This window comes from Papio anubis, chromosome 1 (assembly GCF_008728515.1).
Source record: "Papio anubis isolate 15944 chromosome 1, Panubis1.0, whole genome shotgun sequence".
Classification (NCBI taxonomy): Eukaryota; Metazoa; Chordata; class Mammalia; order Primates; family Cercopithecidae; genus Papio; species Papio anubis.
In genome coordinates, this window is record NC_044976.1 from 53098780 (window position 1) to 53117642 (window position 18863).

The window sequence follows — 18863 nt, forward strand, 5'->3', positions numbered from 1 at the left end:
CTTCTGTGTAAAAGGAGACACTAGACTGAGTGATCTCGAACATTCTGTTCTTTCCCTTTCTAACTCCAGGCTTTCTGCCCTGCCCTCAGGGAATCCTGTATTATCAGGCAAGGGGGACAAAGACAGATTAGATCTGCATAAGGGGCAAAATCTTCCTTTCATCTGAGATTATGGCTAATAGATTATCTACCTGGGATATAAATTGGTAGTCCTGGCATGCTGGCATGGGTTACTGCAGGCCGGTTCTGGGGCAGCGAGTCCACGGGGAAGGGACTGAGTCACCACTTCATGCAGGCAGAGGGAGTTCTGGGGGCCCTGGTATGGGAAGTGAGTGAGAGGCTGCCCCTATTCTGAGGACCCCAGAATTTAAATGAGTCCAAGAATCACCTGTAACCTGCACGGAGACTTCAGCGTCTACATGCTGGGGCTCACGGAGAGATCCAGACTGTGAGGCTGTGATAGGCCACCCGAGGCAGAGCAGGGCACTTGGTGGCTTTGATTGTGTGTGTGAAAGGGTGTCTAGAGTGATGTCCAGGTGGGCAGACGTCAGGGACTGAGGGTGGAGGGCAGGGCGGGAGGGATTTTGGTCATGGGGCTTGTCGTGGATCATTCCTGAGTCGATTTTCCCGCCTCAGCTTCCCCAAGGAGAGAACTGGATATAGAGGCTGTGGGCTCAGGACTGAGATCAGGGCCAAAGACAAGGGCATGAGCATCATTTTCTGGCCAAAGCAAAGAGAGAAAGGGACGGAGGCTGACTTCTGGGGACCACTGACAGGAGGACAGGTGGAGGAAGAGGCATCAGTAGAGGAGAGCGGACAGCAGAGGGCGGTGGGGGGTGTCAATGGAAAGGTCAAGAAGAAAGGAGTGGTTAGCCAGGCCGGGAAATGGAGCCCAATAAGGACAGCAAGGCCCCTGATGCTGGCCAGGACCGTTTCCCTGGATCAGTGGGGAGGGCAGAGGTCAGAGCAGAGCCTGTTTAGAGGGGCCAGGAAAGACCAGAGAGGATGAAGGTACGGGAGGGAGAGGCCCTGGGACAAAGTGAGGATGGGAGCAGGAGGACCTGGTGCTCAGGGGGTGCTATTCCACAGGATGTGGGGAACGGTGGGCATTGTGAGTGGTGAGTCTGGGGATGATGGTTGGCAGGTGATGTGGTGAAGGGGGACAGTGAGGGAGAGGTTTGGGATAGGCAGTTTCTGTTGGCTGGTTGGGGCATGTGAGGTATGCCTACAGGGATCCAAAGAGACCCAAGCTGTGGGCTGCTAGATGGACAGGACCCCACTGAAGACCCGCTCCCCACCACTGTACATTGGGAAATGTGAGGCTGTGATGGGCCACCCGAGGCAGAGCTGGCCCTGGAGCGCAAGCTCAATTCTCGGTTCTTGGAGCCTCTGGAGAAAGGGAGATCTAGTCTCTCTGGGCTTCTGGTTCATTCTCCAAATCAACTCAACAAACTCAGCAGCTGCCAGGAGCCAGGCCCTGGTGGGGTGTCAGGACTGCTGGCTGGAATGGAGCAGGGTCAGTGCTGTGGGATCTTCTCAGGAGACAGTAAGGGGGCTATAGACAAGCAGGAACATGTCTTGTGAGTCCCCTTTCTTAGGGGGGCTGCCTTCCCAGGCCACCCACTCCGGATTCCAGAATCTACATGGTAATTGGGCCTCACCCAGATCCCTTCTGTAATAAGGCATGGAAGGGTGTGTTAACTGGAATATTATGACAGCCGCAAAAAGCTAACAGAATGACAGAAGCTACATCTTGAGTAACAACCACATATGCTTTACTCTATAGTTAAAGTCTAGAGGAAATTTCTGTGTAAGAGCTGGCCATAAAAAAAAGAAAAATGAAATGGCCGGCAGGGTGGCTCAAACCCATAATCCCAGCACTTTGGGAGGCTGAGGCGGGCGAATCACTTGAGGTCAGGAGTTCAAGACTAGCTTGGCCAATACAGTGAGACCCTGTTTCTACTAAAATACAAAAATTAGCTGGGCATAGTGGCACGAGCCTGTAATCTCAGCTACTCGGGAGGCTGATGCAGGAGAATCGCTCGAACCTGGGAGGTGGAGGTTGCAATGAGCCGAGATTGCACCATTGACCTCCAGCCTGAGCAACAGAGTGAGACCCTGTTTCAAAAAAAAGAAAAGAAAAGAAAAGAAAAAAAGTCTAGAGGAACACCAAACCACCAGAATTATACAATGTGACTCCGGGGTTGTCCCCAAGCCCCATACTGATAAGTCTCACCTAGTCTGGCTTGCATTTTTTCTGCTTTTATTAATAATATTATTTGTGATTTCCTACAAAGTGTCCCACATTTTAATTTCATCCACGTGTCACACAACACTGCCAAATGACTCTCATGTCCCCATGTTGCAGGCAAAGAAGTCAAGGCTTGGAGAGGTCGAGACTTGTCCCAAGTCACCTCAGTGTTAAGTTCAAATGCAGGTCAGGCTGACTGTGGGCCTGTCTGCCTGATTTTATCCATCTACTTGTCCCTTCTTATTCACACCCATTTACAATGGGACAGTCACTTATTTTGGCAAGAATATTTAACAGTAATGCTGGACAAATCTGTTTTTGAAAGAAAAATCAAGAACTTAGTTCTTACAGTTCATGAGGGCACCCCCCGCACAAACCATCCTCATTTTGGAGCTGCTGCTCATTCAGTGTTCGTGACACACTTATGAGGGAGGCATTCCTGTTTTTTTTTGTTTGTTTGTTTGTTTGTTTTTGGCAGAGTCTCGCTCTGTTGGCCAGGCTGGAGTGCAATGGCACAATCTTGGCTCACTGCGACCTCTGCCCCCTGGGTTCAAGCGATTTTCCTGCCTCAGTCTCCAGGTAGCTGGGATTACAGGCACGCACCACCATGCTCAGCTAACTTTTGTATTTTTAGTAGAGACGGGGTTTGACCATGTTGGCTAGGCCGGTCTCGAACTCCTAAGCTCAAATGATCCACCTGCCTCAGCCTCCCAAAGTGCTGGGATTATAGGCGTGAGCCACTGTACCCAGCCAAGGAAGGCATTTTTATGCCCCTTTTTCACAGAAGGGAGCTAGAGTCAGTTTGCAGCAGAAAGGGATGCCCGTGCCCCGTCATTCCTACTCCACAGGCCGTGTGTCACTTATCGTCCCTGGGAAAGAAGCCGGGGAGCCGAGCTCTTAGGCGCGGAGCTTCGCCACCTCTCTTGGCTCCGAAGAGCTCTGCAGACTGTCTGGGAGGAAAGAGACTTCATCTGGCTCTGGTTTTTGGCAGGAGGAACAGCCTTGGAACCGACTCCAAGCTGCAAAGACTCCTCCATTATCTGTGATACTTCTCGTTGGGTTATAAATCACTAAACAAGTTACTGAGCACACATTCTGTGCCAGGCACTGTGCTAGGCTCTGGAGATCCCTCCCATGGCATACTGTGGGAGAGAAGAAAGCAGGGGCTGTCAGGAGGCTCCAGCATTTCAGATGTGAAACAGCCATTTTATTAATAGAGTTGGTGCACATCAAAAACACAGAGCAGGCTTATAGCCTGTAAGGATGTCAGACATGGAAAGTGGCAGTAGGCCCAGGTTGGGACATGCAGGATGGAGAAAACACAGTTTAGAAACCCCAAACTCCTGGGTGGGCCAGGAGGCTTTCAGAAGAGGCTTGGCTGACTCAGAGAACCATCAGGGACGGGGGCTAGGGAAGACCTTCCAGACAAAGGGCGCAGTGTGTGTGGGAGAGGGCCCAGGCATGAGGGAGAAGAGCCTGTTTGGGAGTGTGAGCAGTGTGGCTGGAGCACCAGGTGGGAAATGGGGGGAAACAGAGTGGGAGAGAGATGAGACTGGGGATCCCTGGAGGGTTGGGTCACCCTGATGAAGAATTTGGCTTCAACCTGGAGGGGTGGGGGAGCCCTTACCCATGGAATAAGCAAGGAACACCACACTCAGCTTTGCATTTGGGAGGTGGCTGGAGGCTGGAGTTGAGAAATGACTCCTGGAGGCCTGACTGCCTCTGCATCCAGGCTGTCCTGTTTAGCACTACCCACCCCTGCACCCCCGAAGAGCCACAGGACTTCCCACACTGCATTGCTCAGAACAGCAAATGGCCGAGGGAAGTGTGTGCCTCAGGCTGTGTTATGTGGGTTACTCTGATACTCTCCCCACTTCCACACCATGATGTGTCATAGGGGAGATGAAACCAGGGGTGGTTCAGAGACTCCAACGTTTCAGATATGGAGCTGTCATTTTTAGAACTGGTGGTTCACACCTGTAATCCCAGCACTTTGGGAGGCTGAGGTGGGAGTTGCTTGAGCCCAGGAGTTCGAGACCAGCCTGGGCAATGCAGGGGGATCTCGTCTCTACAAAATAAAAAAATAAATTAGCGAGACATGGTGGTGCATGCCTATAGTCCCAGCTACCCAGGAGGTGGGAGGATGGTGCCACTGTACTCTATCCTGGGCAACAGAGCAAAACCCCATCTCTAAAAAAAAAAAAAAAAGAAAAGAAAGAAAGAAACCCATTTGCCTATTTTGACACTATCATGTTGTAGGAAAAAAAAAAAATTCCTTTAAAAATTAATGACCACAAACTGGCCCTCACACAGCTATTTGGTCCTAATTTGTACTGCTTAGGTGGTCTCAACACTCTAAATGGTGGAATTTTATTTAAAGTAGTTTCATGTTGGTGGTGTCCCAAGATAACTACTATAAGCAAAAACAAGTTTTCTCCAGAGGAACATAGAGGCTGGGCGCAGTGGCGCACACCTGTAATCCCAGCACTTGGGGAGGCCGAGGCGGGCAGATCACTCAAGGTCAGGCATGCGAGACCAGCCTGGGCAATATGACGAAACCCCGTCTCTACTAAAAATACAAAATTACCGGGGTGTGGTGGCTCATGCCTGTGATCCCAGCTACTTGGGAGGCTGAGGGAAGAGAATCACTTGAACCCAGGAGGTAGAAGTTGCAATGAGCCAACATTGCACCTCTGCACTCCAGCCTGGGCAACAGAGCAAGACTGTCTCAAAAAAAAAAAAAAAAAAAAAAAAAGAGCATAGCTTTAATCCAGGCCTTAAGGAATTCTTTTTTTTTTTTTTTTTTTTTTGAGACGGAGTCTTGCTCTGTCACCCAGGCTGGAGTGCAGTGGCCGGATCTCAGCTCACTGCAAGCTCCGCCTCCCAGGTTTACGCCATTCTCCTGCCTCAGCCTCCTAAGTAGCTGGGACTACAGGCGCCCGCCACCTCGCCTGGCTAGTTTTTTTTGTATTTTTTAGTAGAGATGGGGTTTCACCGTGTTAGCCAGGATGGTCTCGATCTCCTGACCTCGTGATCCACCCGTCTCGGCCTCCCAAAGTGCTGGGATTACAGGCGTGAGCCACTGCGCCCGGTGGCCTTAAGGAATTCTGAGACAAAGTTTCACGGAAAATAAGCGGTTCCCAGTCAACAATCCCAAAAGTCATAAGAAAATAAGGCACCATGGGTGAAAACCAAGAGACAATGTAAACAGCAGAATCAGACCCACAATTTTGTTCAGAATACAAAATTATCAAAAGCAAAATAACATGGTTTTTTTGTTTTTTGTTTTTGAGATGGAGTCTCTCTCTGTTGCCCAGTCTGGAGTGCAGTGGCGCGATCTCGGCTCATTGCAACCTCTGCCTCCCAGGTTCAAGCAATTCTCCTGCCTCAGCCTCCTGAGTAACTGGGACTACAGACACATGCCACCACGTCCACCTAATTTTTTGTATTTTTAGTAGAGATGGAGTTTCATCGTGTTAGCCAGGGTGGCCTCAATCTCCTGACCTCGTGATCCACCCGCCTCAGTCTCCCAAAGGACTGGGATTACAGGCATGAACCCCCGTGCCCAGCCTGTTTTTTGATTTTTTTGAGACAGTGTCTTGCTCTGTCATCCAGGCTGGAGTGCAATGATGTGATCATGGCTCATTGCAGCCTTGAACTCCTGGGCTCAAGCGATTCTCCCGCCACAGCCTCCCAAGTAGCTAGGACTACAGCTGTGCACCACCATGCCTGGCTAATTTTTGTGTGTGTGGAGATAGGGTGTCACTATGTTGCCAGGCTGGTCTTGAACTCATGGACTCAATCTATCCTCGTGCCTAGGCCTCCCCAGAGGGGAGGGATTAAGGGCTGGGATTAAGGCATGAATTACCACACCCAGCCTGTTTAATATGTTTAAAGAAATAAAAAAACAAGCCAGGTGTGGTGGCTCACACCTATAATCCCAGAACTTTGGGAGGCCGAGGCTGGTGGATCATTTGAGTTTAGGAGTTTGAGACCAGCCTGGCCAACATGGTGAAACCCCTTCTCTACTAAAAATATGAAAATTATCCAGGCCTGGTGGCACGACCCTGTGATTTCAGCTACTCAGGAAGCTGAGGCACCAGAATTGCTTGAACATGGGAGGTGGAGGCTGCAGTGAGCTGAGATCATGCCACTGCACTCCAGCCTGGGCAATAGAGTGAGACTCTGTCTCAAAACAAACAAACAAACAAACAAACAAACAGCTTTAGGCCAAACAAACAAACAAACAAACAGCTTTAGGCCAGGTGTGGTGGCTCATGCCTATAATCCCAGCACTTTGGGAGGCCAAGGAGGACAGATCACCTGAGGTCAGGAGTTTGAGACCAGTCTGGCCAACATGGCGAAACTCCATCTCTCTCTACTAAAAATACAAAATTTAGCTAGGTATGGTGGTAGGTGCCTGTAATCACAGCCGCTTGGGAGGCTGAGGCAGGAGAATTGGTTGAACCCAGGAGGCAGAGGTTGCAGTGAGCAGAGATCGTGCCACTGCATTCCAGCCTGGGCGAGAGAGTGAGACTCTTACCTTAAAAAAAAAAAAAAAAGAAAGAAAGATGGAAGGCTTAGTGTGTAACTCATCAGAGTTACACAGGGCAGAGAAAGAATGGGAAAAAAGAAATTTCTAGAAAATTTTTCAAAATTTCTGATCAATACCAAATATTCCAAATAGAAAAAAAAAAAAAAAATCCATACCTATATGTGGCATAATATGATTGTAGAACACCAAAGTAAAAGATGTTATTTATTTTTTATTAAAATTTAAAAAAATTGAAACAGAATTGGGGTCTCTCCATGCTGCCCAGGCTGGTCTTGAACTCCTGGCTTCAAGCTATCCTCCCACCATGGCATCCTAAAGCGCTAGGATTACAGGCATGAGCTGCTGCATCTTGCCCAAAGTAAAAGATCTTAGAAGCGGCCAGAAAAAATAGAGTCGGGCTGGGCACGAATAGATTGATCACCAAAAAGGTGGCAGACTAACTTCTCGACAGAATCCACAGAAGCCAGAAGGCAGTGGAACATTAGCTTTGATGTACTAAAATAAGATACCACTCTAGGCTCCTACATACAGTAAAAATGTTTCGAGAATGATAATTATAATTTTTTGGCAAACAAAACTAAAGGATTTTACTACTAAGAAACTCTTTTTTTTGAGATAGCCTCGCTCTGTTGCCCAGGCTGGAGTGGGCTGCAGTGATGCAATCTCGGCTCACTGCAACCTCGGCCTCCCGGGTTCAAGCGATTCTTGTGTCTCAGCCTCCTAAGTAGCTGGGATTACAGGTGTGTGCCACCAGGCCCAGCTACTTTTTATATTTTTAGTAGAGATAGGGTTTCACCATGTTGGCCAGGCTGGTCTCAAACTCCTGACTTCGAGTGATCTGCCCACCTTGGTCTGCTAAAGTGCTGGGATTACAGGCGTGAGCCACCGTGCCTGGCCAGTCCCTGTGTTTTTCTTTTGTTTTTGGAGGTAAGTGATCCTCCTGCCTTGGATCTCCCAAAGTGCTGGGATTACAGGTGTGAACCGCTGTGCTCAGCCCATTTTTTAATTTGTTTCTTGAAGGAGGGTAGCAGTATTAATTAATTTTGGACTTTGCTAACTAAAATTTGGATGTTAAGAATAGATGTATACAGGCCAGATGCAGTGGTGCATGCTTGTAATTTTAGCACTTTCGGAGGCTGAGGCGGGAGGATTGCTTGGGCTCAAGAGTTTGAGACCAGCCTGGGCAACATGGTGAAACCTTGTCTCTACAAAAAAATTTTAAAAAATTAGCCAGACATGATGGTGTGCACCTATAATCCCAGCTACTTGGGAGGCTGAGGTGGGAGGAGGTGGAGTTGAGGCTGCACTCCAACCTGGGCGACAGAGTGAGACCCTGTCTCAAAAGAGAAATAAAAAAGAATAGACATGTAATATGTAACTTCCAAACAAATGGAAAAGGAAAGAAAGGAGTATGAGAAGAAAGGCAAATTCAATAATCCAAAACAAAGTGAGAAAAGAGAAAAACAAAACGAAAAAGGAGATGTTCTGCTTGTAATAATGGCAGAGTAGCTCCTAACAGATCAATTTTCATACTGGTAAAAATTATGAGCTCTGAACAAAACAAACAAACAAGCAAACAAAAAACCTCCTGAAGACTCTGGAAAGAGAGCAAAATCAGGGAGAACCTAAAGGGAAACCGACAGTTACAAGAAAAGAAGAAATAGCTACTGGGTGCAAAATATATTTAAAATCTCACAAACATAATATTGAACCGAAGAAGTCAGAAGAAAATAGTTTGTGCTGTATAATTCCATGTATATGAAGTATGAAAACAGGCAAACCATATTAAAAGTCAGGATAATGGTTCCCCTGATGAGGAGGAGGATAGCGATTGGAAGGGGGATGTGAGGAGGATTTCTGGGGTCCTGGTAACGTTCTGTTTCTGGGTCTGGGTGCTGGTTTCATGGGTGTGCTCACTCGGTGAAAATTCATGAAAATAGACATGACATATGCAATTTTTTGCTTCAGTACAAACTTAAAAATCAAAAGGGAACAGAGACAAGAGGGACAGGCAGGCAGGGCAGACTGTGAAGGGGCCTCAATGCCAGACTAAGGAGCTGGACGTGACCCTGGCAGCAGTGGAGGACACTGAAGGTGTTAAGAGGGGAAATGAGTTGTCAGGGAAGCGGCCCCTCTGCCTAATGTGGGTGGCTCGGAGAGGGGAACACCAGCCCCATGGGACATTATTTACAGGACTGGCCAGAATCTGGGCTTTCAGTGACGAACACCTGAGCTAGGATGGAGGGTGTGAGGTTGGAGGCCAAGAGTGGATTTGGAGGTAAAATTGGAAGGACTGGCTGGGCGCAGCCGCTCAGGCCTGTGATCCCAGCACTTTGGGAGGCCGAGGCGGGTGGATCAAGAAGTCAGGAGACCAAGACCATCCTAGCTAACACAGTGAAACCCTGTCTCTACTAAAAAAATACAAAAAAATTAGCCGGGCATGGTGGTGGGCTCCTGTAGTCCCAGCTACTCGGGAGACTGAGGCAGGAGAATGGCATGAACCTGGGAGGCGGAGCTTGCAGTGAGCCAAGATCGTGCCATTGTACTCCAGCCTGGGCAACAGAGCGAGACTCCGTCTCAAAAAAAAAAAAAAAATATTGGAAGGACTTGGGAATTTACATGCAGGAGGCCAGGGAAGAAGAGGGAGGAGTCAAAAACGATCCTTGGGAGAGGCTTGTCACTGGAGCTAAAGAGTGAGGGAGGGGACGCTGGAGGAAGAAGCAAGTTTAAGGGAAGAATTTTTTTTTTTTTTTAAACAGGGTTTTGCTCTGTTGCCCAGGCTGTAGTGCAGTGGCACCATCACGACTCACAGTAGCCTCGATCTCTCAGGAGCTGGTGATTTCCCTCACTTCAGCCTGCTAAGTAGCTGGGACTACAGGCGCATGCCACCATACCTGGTTGATTTTTAAAAAATTTTTATTTTTACTAGAGATGAAGTCTCACTGTGTTGCCCAGGCTGGTCTTGAACTCCTGGGCTCAGGTGATCCTCCTACCGCAGCCTCCCAAATTGCTGAAATTATAGGCATGAGCCACTGCACCCAGCCAAAGGAAGGATTTTTGCTGGGGAAGGAGCAAGTGAAGGAGGAATCCTCGGTGACACAAGGCCCCTGAAGCAGCGGAAGGAAACTAGGGGTACAGGGATCCTCCTGTTCAGATGTGGACGGCAGAGGAGAAGAGCAGAAAAGGTGAAATCCGAGGTGGACTGGAGGGAATTCAGGAGAGCCCATCAGCTGCTCGCTAATGAGAAGTCGCGATCAAGTGTGGGGAGTGAGTCTGATGAAGCTGACTTCTAGGTAGCTTGCCTGAGAACAGGTTATGCAGTGTATCTAAGGACATCCTGACCTGGGGGAACAGGAAGACAGGAAGACTCCGTTATCATTTTGTAAATGGTGCCCAGTGAAGTTTCTATTAATATCTAGTCTCCAATCATCTTAATTAGCTGAGCTATTGCTTATCATTAAAAAGATTGTCTTTAGAAAGATAGCCGTAGAGTCCTGCTTTTCTTATCAAAAGATCTAGGTGACACTGCTATGCCCCGGCCCGCCCTGCCCTCATTCCTGCCCTGCTCCACACACTCTTATCGGCACCTGGAACAGGAGCCAGGGTGGGGTAGGAGAAAGATCAAGGATTTGGGTGCACAAGGACAGGCAGGCATCCCAGCTCCTGACCTTGGGCCAATATTTTCTCACTATGGGTCTCAGTTGCCTCGTCACAGGCCACCTGATTTCAAAGCCCTTGTCACCCTGAAATAGACAGAGGTCCAAGGTCATATGGCGAGGGCTTTTATGGGAAGACTTGAATTCTGGATGAGAAACTCAGTGTTTATTAGCAGTGAAGTCCTTTCTGGGAGGCTGAAGAGGGTCTCAGGGCAGGTTGTTCTTTGAAAGGACCGCATCCTTCTCCCACTGTATAGGTGGCAGCAGGGGTCTCATTGGCTGAGGGACTTCTGGGTCATGGTGACCTCATAAAGCCCAGAACACTGGCCTGGGCTGGGGAAGCCTAGGTAAGCTGAGGGGCAGCTCTAGGAAAGCCCTGGGGGTGGCGGCAGCCTCCACAGCCTCCACAAGGGACTTACCACCTTCCCCCACCTCTGGGTAAAAGCCTCCTGCTCTGGTTGTATTTCCACAGTTAGAACTTCATACCTTTGGCTTAGAGCTGAATTTTCTGTTACCATGTGGATGCTCCAGGTGGAGGTAACACATTGAACTCTACATGAGCAGCTCAAGGCTCACAGAGCAAGTTTAGGCTCTCAGGTCCTGACAGTGTAGTGGCTGGGAGTTGAGGGGAGGGGAAGGGGAGGGAGTGAAAAGATGCAGGGAGGGAATGCCATAGATCTGGAGAAAGAAGAGGCTTGGAGCCTGGAAACCAAACTTTGTCTTTTTTCCAAGCCTCACCAGCCTGCCCTCACCCAGAGGGAGGAAGGGATGGTGGGGATGAACATTTATTGAGGGCTTTCTGTGGGCCAGGCCCTGCGATCATCACTTTATGTGGGCTATCCCACCTGGAATATTAAGATAGAGGCTTAGAGTGGTGAGGGCATCTGTCCAGGTTCACACAGCTGGTGAGACAGAAGGTTTTGAATTCAGGTCTGCCTGACTCCAAAGCTTGGGATTTTGGCATTATAGCTGGGTATCAGGAAAGTTGCCTTGTTTTCACTGAATTTGTCCTTTAGGATAGGGACCTAAAAGTGGCAGAGGGAATGGGGAATAAGAAACAGGAAGACACGATTCCACTGAGTGATTCATGTCTTGGGAATCTCTGTGGTATTATAGGGAAAACTGTGGGTTGAAGGAACCTGGATTTGAATCCAGCCTCTACCACTTGCTTGGGACTTAGTAGAAATCAATTTATTTTATTTTTTGAGACAGAGTCTCTCTCTGTCACCCAGACTGTAGTGCAGTGACATGAACACAGCTCACTGTAGCCTCAACCTCCCTGGCTCAAGTGACCCTCCCACCTCAGCCTCCCGAGTAGCTGGGACTACAGGTGCACACACCATGCCTGGCTAATTTTTGTATTTTTTGTAGTGACAGGATTTTGCCACGTTGTTCAGGCTGGCCTTGAACTCCTGAGCTTAAGCAATCCTCTTGCCTCAGCTTCCCAAAATGCTGGGATTACAGGTGTGAGCCATTGTGCCTGGCCAGAAATGATTTTAGATCCCTGCACAGTCTGAATTAACATGCCAGCAAATGAGATAATGATATCTCTCTTGAAGAGTTGTCATTCATTCATTCATTCATTCATTCATTCATTCATTCATCCTTCCCTCACTCCCTGAATGTCTTCTGAACCTTCCCTGTGTGCCATGTGCTTTGTGCTGGGAAAATAGGGGTAACAAGGTAGCCAGACACTCACCAAACTCATTTTCAGAGTAGACGCATATAAGTAAACAGACTGATCCTCTGATACAGAATGATCACATGAGGAGGGTGCCTCACCCACATTTGGGGATTCCAGGAAGACTTCCTGGAGGAAGGGACATCTAATCTAAGCTGGTGTCTAGACTAGATGTTAGCTAGAGGGAGCAATTGAAGTTTAGGTGAGTAGTCTTGGGGAAGTTTATAGGAAGAGGAAAGAGTATTTGCAAAGGTCCCAAGGCAAGAGGGAGGCCAAAACATTGAGGATCCTGGGAGAAGTTGAGAGTGGTTCAAACACGTGGTGCAAGGCCAGGGAAGGGAATGAATGTAGTTGGAGAGATGGAGGGGCTAGGCTTGTGGGCTGAGGACTCTGACAGAAGAAACACAGATATCAGACTTCAGATTAGGGTGCCTTCACTCCTGGCCTGTCCACCAGTCATGCAAAAGTCACTTAGGAGAGGCGGGGTAGGGGAAAGCTTGATGAAAGGGTGATTCCTGGATCCCTTCAGAACTACAAAGCAGAATCTCTGAGAGTGAGGCTTGGGAATCTATCTTTTTTAAAAATATAAGCTACACCCGCACCCCACCATTTGGGAACCTACAAGAAGTCACAGAGGGGTTACAAGAGGGGAATGTCAGAGTTAGACTTACATGCATTTTTATTTCATCTGAGAATGTCTTTATTTCCCTTTCATTACTCAAGGATAATTTTGCCTAAAATAGAATGTGTGGTTGAGAGTTCTTTTCTTTCAACTCTTGAAAAATGTGTGCCATTTCCTTTTGGCCTCCATAGTTTCAGATGAGAAATCTGCTGTCATTCAAATTGGTCCCCCTATAGGTAAGGCTCTCAGGTTGCTTTTAATGTGTATATTTTTAAAATCTTTATTCTTCAGAAGTTTAATCATGATGTGTTTTGGCATGGATTCCTTTAGATTTATCCCATTTGAAGTTTCAGCAGTTTTCTGAGTCTGTATATTTATGTTTTTCACTAAATTTGGGGAATTTTCAGCCATGACTTGCTTGTAATGCTTTTTCAGCACTCTTTCTTTTCTCCTTCTGGAACTCTGATGATATAAACAGTATTTTCTTATTGTTCCTGAGGTTCTGTGTTTTGTTTTGTTTTGTTTTTTTGAGGGGGGGAGGTCTATTTTCTCTTTGTTGTTTAGATCTTCCTTCCTTCCTTCCCTCTCTCCTTCCTTCCTTCCTTCCTTCCCTCCCTCCCTCTCTCTCCATCTCTCTTTCTCTCTCTCTCTCTTTCCTTCTCTCCTTCTCTTTCTTTCTCTTTCTTTCCTTTCTTTCCTTTCTCTTCTTTCCCTTCCCTTCTTTTTTCTTTCTTTCTTTCTCTTTCTTTCTTTCTCTCTCTCTCTTTCTTTCTTTCTTTCTTTCTTTCTTTCTTTCTTTCTTTCTTTCTTTCTTTCTTTCTTTCTTTCTTCTTTCTTTCTTTCTTTCTTTCTTTCTTTCTTGTTTTGCTCTGTCACCAAGTCTGGAGTGCAGTGGCATGATTTTGGCTCACTGCACCCTCTGCCTCCTGGGTTCAAGCAATTCTCCAGCCTCAGCCTCCTGAATAGCTAGGATTACAGATGCCCCCACCATGCCTGGATAATTTTTATATTTTTAGTAGAGACAGGGTTTCACCATGCTGGCCAGGCTGGTCTCAAGCTCCTAACCTCAGGTGATCTGCCTGACTCAGCCTCCCAAAGTGCTGGGATTACATGCATGAGCCACTGTGCCTGGCCTATTTTTCTTTCTTCTTTTATCTTTTAATGTGAAAAAAAAAAAAAGGAGATGAGGTCCCACTATGTTGCCCAGGCTGGTCTAGAACTCCTGGGTTCAAGTGATCCTTGGCCTCCCAAAGTGCTGGGATTACAGGCATCAGCCACTATGTCCAGCCAAATAACTTTTTTTTTTTTCTGAGATGGAGTCACACTCTGTAACCCAGGCTGGTGGCTGGAGTATGGTGGTGCAATCTCAGCTCAATGCAACCTTTGCCTCCCAGATTCAAGCAATTCTCATACCTCAGCCTCCCTAGTAGTGGGGACTACAGGCACCTGTCACCATACCTGGCTAATTTTTAAATTTTTAGTAGAGACGGGGTTTCACCCTGTTGGCCAAGCTGGTCTTGAACTCCTGGCTTCAAAAGATCTGCCTGCTTCAGGCTCCCAAAGTGCTAAGATTATAGGCGTGAGCCACCATGCCCAGCCAAAGCATTTTTATGATGACTGCTTTGAAATCCTTGTCAAAAATTCCAACATCTGATTCATCTCAGTGTTAATGTTGGTTGGTTGTCTTAAGATGAGATTTTCCTAGTTTTTGGTATGATGAGTGATTTTCACTGCATCTTTGACATCCCAGGTATTACAATAATATTTTTTTTTCTTTTTTCTGAGACAAAGTCTTGCTCTGTCACCCAAACTGGAGTGCAATGGTAGTAGTGCAATCTTGGCTCACTGCAACCTCCACATCCCAGGTTCAAGCGATTCTCCTGCCTCAGCCTCCTGAGTAGCCAGGATTACAGGTATGCACCACCACGTCCAGCTAATTTTTTGTAGTTTTAGTAGAGACAGGGTTTCACCATGTTGGCCAGGCTTGTCTTGAACTCCTGACCTCAAGTGGTCTGCCTACCTTGGCTTCCCAAAGTGCTGGGATTACAGGTGTGAGTCACCATGTTAAGATTTAGCTTGTAGGTTCTGGCCTACTTTTGTGGACTGTAGCTCCAATGATTCTTCTTTTCTTCTCTTCTCTTCTCTTCTCTTCTCTTCTCTTCTCTTCTCTTCTCTTCTCTTCTCTTCTCTTCTCTTCTCTTCTCTCTTCTCTTCTCTTTCCTTTTTTTTGAGACAAGTTCTCTCTCTGTTGCCCAGGCTGGAGTGCAACAATAAAATCTTGGCTCACTGCAGTTTTGCCTCCCGGGCTCAAGCAATTCTCCTGCCTCAGCCTCCCAAGTAAGCTGGGACTACAGGCGCACACCATCGCACCTGGATAATTTTTGTATTTTCTGTAGGGATGGGGTTTTGCTGTGTTGCCCAGGCTGGTCTTGACCTCCCGAGCTCAAATGATCCACCTGCCTCCGCTTCCCAAAGTGCTGGGATACAGGCATGAGTCACCGCATGCAGCCAAAAGTTATTTTAAAGTAGAGAAGTTCTTGGCACTGTTCCGTACTCTGACAGTCCTGGCACAGGCCTGGTCTCCAGTGATATTTATGAGTCCTCGTTTGCTTCATTTTTCTGGTAGTGCTGGGGCTCCTGTTTATTCCTGCTGGTGCTGTCTGCAGAGGTAGAAGGCACTTCCCTGGGCCACTTGTTATCACTGGAGCAGGTGGGGGAGGCCAGAGCAGGTGGGGGAGGCCAGAGCAGGTGGGGGAGGCCAGAAGATGTAGGGTCTGGTAAAATGTCTGATGCTGGGTGGAGGGCCCAGAGATCCAGGGTTCTGCTGACATCGTCACTGTGGGTTGGATTGGTCTGTCACTGCTCCAGGTATGGAGAAGGGATTGAGGCTCCCTACTGGGAGACCCTCTCTGTTGGGCTTCTTCTTTCCTGGTCTTTTGGCTGGAGAGAGCAGGTTTTTCTTCTACTTTTGAGTATGTGTTTATGCTGTCGGTAGATCTGTGTGGCAGGCTTCTTCAGGTTATGTGAGTGATAAAACGAAAACTCCAGGGAACTCACCATAGTGTCAGCCTTCAAGTCCTGAGATGCCTAGTCAGTCACTGCCTTCTTTCCAGCCGTCAGAGTCCTTTTATGGCTGTCTGTTGAACTGTTTCCAGAGTATTTAGTTATTTTTAGAAGGGAAGAACAGAGAAAAGTGAATTGACAGCCTTGTCTATTACATGCATTAAAAAACATTGTGGTATAATGCACCTACCATAAAGTTGACCATTAGTGGCAATTAGTGTGTTCATAAGGTTGCGCAACCATCATTACTATCGGACATTGTTCTGGTCCAGAAGGAAACCCTATACCCATTAAATAGTCGCTTCCCATTCCCTGCTTTCCCCTTCCCCTGGCAACCTCTCTCTGTCCTGCTTTAATCTACTGTCTCTGTAGATTTGACTATTCTGGATATTTTAGATAAATGGAGTCTATAATATGTGGTCTTTTGTGATCAGCTACTTTCACCTAGCATAATGTTTTCGAAGTTTATCCATGTTTAGCATGCATGAGTACTTCGTTCTTTTTAGTGGCTGAATAATCCACTGTATGGACATACCATATATTGTTTATCCATTAATCAGTATGTGGCTATTTGGCTTGTTTCCACCTTTGGCTCTCATAAGCCCTCGCGCCTGGCTGGCAGTGTCTTTTGAAGCAAAAAAGTTTTAAATATTGCTGATGTCCAATTTATCTATATTTTTCTTTTGTTGCTTGTGCTTTTGGTGTCATGTCTAAGAAACCATTGCCAAATCCAAGATCATGAGGTTTACTCCTATATTTTCTTCCAAGAGTTTTATAGTTTTAGCTCTTCTATGTAGGTCTTTAATGCATTTTGAGTTAATTTTTGTATAGAATGTGGGATAGGAGGCTAGGCACAGTGGCTCTTGCCTGTAATCCCAGCACTTTGTGGAGGCTGAGGCAGGAGGATCACTTGAGGTCAGGAGTTTGAGATCAGCTTGGTCAACATGGTGAAACCCCGTCTCTACTTAAAAATAAAGGCCAGGCATGGTGGTTCATGCCTGTAATCCCAGCAGCATCTTAGCGGGCGAGGTGATTGGTCTGAGGATGAGGGAGTTAGGGAACAACCCTGACCAATATGATGAGAGCCGTCGGCTTCTAAAAATACAAAAAAATTACCGGACCTGGTGGCATGCCTGTAATCCCAGCAGCCATGGGCTGGGAGACAGGGAGAATCGCCCGGCAGACCAGGGAGGGTTGCGAGGGCAGGCAGGGTGCCGTTGCACTGGCCTGGGCAGCAGGGCCAAAACTCTGTCTTTTTTTTTTTTTTTTTTTTTTTTTTTTTTGGGAGGCCAGGGTCTGGCTCTGTGCCCAGGCTGGGTGCAGTGGCGGATCTCAGCTCACTGCAAGCTCAGCCTCCCAGGTTCATGTTCTCCTGCCTCAGCCTCCCGAGTAGCTGGGAGTACAGGCACCCGCCACCTGCTTGACTAATTTTTGTATTTTGGTGAGGCTGGTTTCCGCCCGGTGTTGGCAAGATGGTCGATCTCCTGTGAACTTCGTGATCCGCCGTCTCGGCCTCCCAAAGTGCTGGGATTACAGGCTTGAGCCTGTCTTAAAAAAAAATTAGCTGGAAGGAAGGTTTGGTGGTAGGCCCCTGTAGGCCCATTCACTTGAGAGGCTGAGGCAGGAGAATCGCTTGAACCTGGGAGGCGGAGGTTGCGGGGAGCCGAGATTGCGCCATTGTGCTCCAGCCTGGGTGACAGGGTGAGACTCCATCTCAAAAAAAAAAAAAAGAGAATGTGGGTTAGGAGTTCAGCTTTATTCTTTTGCATGTCAATATCCAGCTGTTCCACTGCCATTTGTTGAAAAGACTATTCTTTTTAAATATATAATTTATTTAATTATTTTATTATTATTGTTTTTGAGATAGGGGCTCATTATGTTGCCCAGGCTGGTCTTGAACTCCTGGGCTCAAGTGATCCTCCCACTTCAGCCTCCCAAAGTGCTGAGATTATAGACGTGAGCCGCCTACTGAAGAGACTATTCTTTCCCTATTAATGGAGGAGTTATCACCCTTGTCAAAAATCATTTGACCATATATGCATGGATTTATTTCTGGACTTGCAATTCTATCCCATTAGTCTATATATTTATCCTTATGTCAGCACCACACCGTTGCATGCAATTTTATTTATTTATTTATTTATTTATTTATTTATTTATTTATTGAGATAGAGTTTCGCTCCTGTTGCCCAGACTGGAGTGCAATGGTGCAATCTCGGCTCACTGCAACCTCCGCCTCCCAGCTTCAAGCAACTCCCTTAGCCTCCCAAGTAGCTGGGATTACAGATGTGTGCTGCCATGCCTGGCTAATTTTTTGTATTTTAGTAAAGACAGGGTTTCATTATTGTTTTTGAGATAGGGGCTCATTATGTTGGCCAGGCTGGTCTCGAACTCCTGACCTCAGGTGATCCACCCAGCTGGGCCTCCCAGAGTGCTGGGATTACAGGTGTGAGCCACCGCGCCTGGTCTGCATTCAGTTTTAAAGGAAGATTTCTATGGCTTACTTTGGAAAATGGTTTGTTGGAAGCTGGCCTAGATGCAGGGACCCCTGTTGAGTAAGCAATTCCAAGATCCAGCCCCAAAACAATGGGAACTGGACTAGGGTCTGGTAGTGGTGATGAAGAAATGGGGAGAGATTTCAGAGCTGTTCTGGAGCCAGAATGAGCAGAACTTGGCCAAAATTGGGTGCGGCAAGTGAGAAAGAGAGCACTCAAAGAGGATGTTGTTTCTGGCTTGGATGATGGATGGTGCCAGCTCCTTGCAATGGAGGAGAATAGAAGAGTCCTATTTGGGGGAAAAATGGAGAGTCTGTTTTGGATGCTCTGGGTCTGAGGTGTCCCAATCTCAGGTGTTCTGTGTGTGCACACGTGTGTGTGTGTATAGGTACTTGTACAAGTGCCTAATACATTCCAGGCCCTTACATTTGATAACAGTGTGTTCTCAATGATGAACTGGACAATCTATTGATAGTTCCACCCCTGAAGGCTCTAGCAACCCTTGTCCAGGGCCTGGAAGGGTTAATTGAGGTGGAGAAGG

At 47.3% G+C, this 18863-nt stretch overlaps 1 protein-coding gene across 13 annotated transcripts in view; it reads left to right on the plus strand.

Annotated features, from left to right (window-relative positions):
• The first annotated feature begins 9790 nt into the window (after positions 1-9790).
• Positions 9791-18863, plus strand: part of MROH7 (maestro heat like repeat family member 7) — a 73126-nt gene continuing 64053 nt past the window's right edge. For 3 of the 13 annotated variants that reach the window (XR_004185401.1, XM_031669154.1, XM_031669155.1), the window contains exon 1: positions 9797-10998. The gene's annotated coding sequence lies outside the window, so the exon portion shown is untranslated. Of the gene's footprint in view, positions 10999-12865; positions 13001-18863 lie in introns of all 13 variants that reach the window. The other 10 variants (XM_031669133.1, XM_031669158.1, XM_031669139.1 and 7 more) reach the window with 8 other exon arrangements.